Here is a 4,332-nt window from a genome sequence, read left to right as displayed (position 1 = left end):
GTTTCTGCTGAAAGATCAGCTGTTAAACTTATGGCGATTCCCTTGTATGCAATTTGCTGTTTTTCTCTTGCTGCTTTTAATGTTCTTTGTTTGTATTTAATTTTGGTAGTTAGATTAATATGTGTCTTGGAGTGTTTCTCCTTGGATTTATCTTATATGGGACTCTCTGTGCTTCCTGGACTTGATTGACTATTTCCTTTTCCATACCAGGGAAGTTTTCAACTATAAGCTCTTCAAATATTTTCTCATTCTTTTATTTTTTTTTTCTATTCTTCTTCTGGCATGCCTATAATTTAAATGTTAGTGCATTGAATATTGTCACAGAGGTCTCTGTGATTGTCCTCAATTCTTTTCATTCTTTTTCTTTGTTCTGCTTTGCTGTACTTATTTCCACTATTTTATCTTCCAGGTCACTTATCCGTTCTTCTGCCTCAGTTATTCTGCTATTGATTCCTTCTAGGGAATATTTAATTTCATTAATTGTGTTGTTCATCATTGTTTGTTTGGTTTTTAGTTCTTTAGGCCCTGTTAAAGGCTTCTTGTATTTTCTCAATTCTATTTCCAAGTTTTGGATGATCTTTACTATCATTATCCTGAATTCTTTCTCAGGTAGATGCCTATTTCCTCTTCATTTGTTTGGTCTGGTGGGTTTTCCCTTGCTCCTTCATCTGCTGTGTTTTTCTCTGTCTTCTCATTTTGTTTAACTTACTGTGTTTGGGGTCTCCTTTTCGCAGGCAACAGGTTTGTAGTTCCCGTTGTTTTTGGTGTCTGTCCCCAGTGACTACAGTTGGTTCAGTGGGTTGTGTAGGCTTCCTGGTCGAGGGGACCTGTGCCTGTGTTCTGGTGGATGAGACTGGATCTTGTCTTTCTAGTGGGCAGGACCACATTTGGTGGTGTGTTTTGGGGTGTCTGTGAACTTATTATAATTTTAAGCCGACTTTCTGCTAATGGGTGAGGTTGTATTCCTGTCTTGCTAGTTGTGTGGCATAGGGTGTCTAGCACTGTAGCTTGCTGGTGGTTGAGTGGAACTGAGTCTTAGCATTGACATGGAGATCTCTGGGAGAGTTTTCATCATTTGATATTACATGGAGCTGGGAGGTTTCTTTTGGGCCAATATCCTGAACCCAGCTCTCCTACCTCAGAGGCTCAGGCCTGACACCTGGCCAGAGCACCAATACCCTGTCAGCCAGAGAACTCAGAAGAAAAGGGATAAAAAGAAAGAAAGAAAGAAAATAATAACAAAATAAAGTTATTAAAATAAAAATCTATTATTAAAAATAAAAATAATAAAAAATCATAAAAGAAAGAAAGAAAGGAGAGCAACCAAACCAAAAAACAAATCCAGCAATGATAACAAGTGCTAAAAACTATTAAAATAAATAAATAGATAGATAAAATGGAGAGACCGAGCCTTAGAACAAAAGGTAAAAGCAAAGCCATGCAGACAAAATCACCCAAAGAAGCATACACATACACCCACAAAAAGAGAAAAATGAAAAAAAAATATATGTATATATAAATAAAAGAGAAGAGAGCAGCCAAATCAATAAACAAATCTACCAATGATAATAAACTTTAAATACTAAACCAAGATAAACACAAAATCAGAAACAAATTAGATGCAGAAAGCAAACCCCAAGTCTACAGTTGCTCCCAAATCCAGTGCCTCAATTTTAGGATGATTTGCTCTCTATTCAGGTATTCATTCCACAGATGTAAGGTACATCAAGTTGATTGTGGAGATTTAATCAGCTGCTCCTGAGGCTGCATAGAAAAATTTCCCTTTGTCTTCTTCGTTTGCACAGCTCCTGGGGCTCAGCTTTGGATTTGTCCCCGCCTCTGCATGTAGGTCGCCTAAGGGCCTCTGTTCCCTGCCCAGACAGTACAGGGTTAAAGGACCAGCTGATTAGGGAGCTCTGGCTCACTCAAGCCAGGGTGAGGGAGGGGTACGGGATGCAGGGCGAGCCTGCAGCAGCAGATGCCGGTATGACGTTGTACTAGCCTGAGGCATGCCCTGTGGTCTCCCGGGGAAGGTGTCCCTGGATCACGGGACCCTGGCAGTAGCGAGCTGCACAGACTTCTGGGAGGGGATGTGTGGATAGTGACCAGTGCTTTCACACAGGCTTCTTTGTGGTTGCAGCAGCAGCCTTAACATCTCATGCCCATCTCTGGTGTCGGCACTGATAGCCGCAGCTCGCATCCGTCTCTGGACTCTTCTAGGCAGTGCTCTAAATCCCCTCTCCTCACGCACCCTGAAACAATTGTATCTTGCCTCTCTGGCAGTTCCAGACTTTTTCCCAGACTCCCTCCTGGCTAGCTGTGGTGCACTGGCTCCGTTCAAGCTGTGTTCAGGCAGCCAACCCCAGTCCTCTCCCTGAACTCTGACCTCTGAAGCCCAAGCCTCAGGTCCCAGCCCCCACCCGCCCTGGCGTTTGAGCAGACAAGCCTCTCAGTCTGCTGAGTGCTGGTTAGCACTGATCCTCTGTGCGGGAATATCTCTGCTTTGCCCTCTACACCCCTATTGCTGCGTTCTCCTCCATGGCTCTGAAGCGTCCCTCCACCACCCCTGTCTCCACCAGTGAAGGGGTTTCCTAGTGTGTGGAAATATTTCCTCCTTTACAGCTACCTCCCAGAGGGGCAGATTGCAACCCTATTCTTTTGTCTCTTTTTTTTTTCTTTTGCCCTCCCCAGGTACATGGGAATTTCTTGCCTTTTGGGAAGTCTGAGGTCTTCTGCCAGCATTCAGTAGGTGTTCTGTAGGAGTTGTTCCACAGGTGGATGTATTTCTGATGTATTTATGGGGAGGAAGGTGATCTCCACATCTTACTCCTCTGCCGTCTTGAAGGTCTCCTTCAAAATATATTCTTAAACATCATTTCCATTCATCCTCAAAAAGCCCTGTAAGACATATACAATCATCTATATTTACAGGGAAGGAACCTAAGTTCAGAGATGTTACCTAATGTCCAATGTCACATAATTCGACTGTCTGACTCTTTATAGAAAATGAGGCATTCACAATCTCAAGTCACCAGCTTTCATCTAGTATCAAGAAGAAAGATATGCTGGAGAGACTGAGAGAAAATACAAATATATCTAGATATTATCTAATCTATATTGGCTAGATTTTTGTAAGTGGATAAACTAAAATGGCTCACCAGGGGAATATTAAAATTGCCTGGACTTGACTACACCAAAACCAGAGCAAATCTAAAGACAGTCTGAAAGACTTCATCCAAAGGCCACCATAGGTGATGACTTTTTAGGTGCAGCCCTAAAGGCTCAATCCACAGAAGAAATACTTGTTTAAAAAACTTCATTAAATGATAAACTTCTGTGAAGACAATACAAAAAGAATGAGAAGATAAACAGAAACTGGAGAAAATTTTTGCAAAAGACAAAACGAATAAAGGAATGCTATTCAAAATTTACAAAGAACTCTTAAAGCTCAATAATAAGGAAATGAAAAACCTAATGAAAAAGTCGGTCAAAGGGCTTAGCAGACAACTAAGCAAAGAAGATCTACAGATGACAAATAAGCATATGAAAAGATGTTCATCAGGGAAATACAAATTAAAACAGCAATGAGACACCACTACACACCTATCAGAATTCCCAAAATCCAAAACACTGACACCAAATGCTGACGATGTGGAGCAGCAGGAACTCTCATTGCTGGTGGGAATGCAAACTGGTGCAGCCATTTTGGAAGACAGTTTGGAAGTTTCTTACAAAACTAAATATAACTAAATATAAATATGAGCTATCAAGCCACAAAAAGACATGACAGAACCATAATTGCATATTAGTAAGTGAAAGAAGCTAATCTGAAAAGATACATACTATATGATTCCAACTATATGACATTCTGGAAAAGGCAAATCTATGGAGACAGTTAAAAGATCAGTGGTTGCCAGGGGTTGGGGAGTGGAAGGGTGGAGTACAGAGAACTTTTAGGGGAAGAAACATACTGTGTGATGCCATAATGATGGATACATGCCATCATACAATTGTCCAAACCCACAGATTGTACAACACCAAGAGGGAACTATAATGTAAACTACAGACCTTGTGGATTCTGATGTATCAATGTAGGTTCATAAACTGCAGCAAATATGTCACTCTGTTGCCAGATATTATAATGAGGTAGGCTAAGTATGTATGGGGGCAGGAAGTGTATGGGAAATCTGTGTACCTACCCCTCCATTTTTCTGTGAACTTAAAAGTGCCATAAACACAGAAAGTCAAGGAAAGAAGGAAGGAAGGAAAGGAAGCAAGGAAGAAGGAAAGAAAGAAAGAAAGAAAGAAAGAAAGAAAGAAAGAAAGAAAGAA

This window comes from Aethalodelphis obliquidens, unplaced genomic scaffold (assembly GCF_003676395.1).
Source record: "Aethalodelphis obliquidens isolate GAN/ISIS:26980383/991018 unplaced genomic scaffold, ASM367639v1 scaffold27, whole genome shotgun sequence".
NCBI lineage: Eukaryota > Metazoa > Chordata > Mammalia > Artiodactyla > Delphinidae > Aethalodelphis > Aethalodelphis obliquidens.
The sequence above is the reverse complement of the archived record's forward strand: the minus strand, read 5'-3'. Positions refer to the sequence as shown.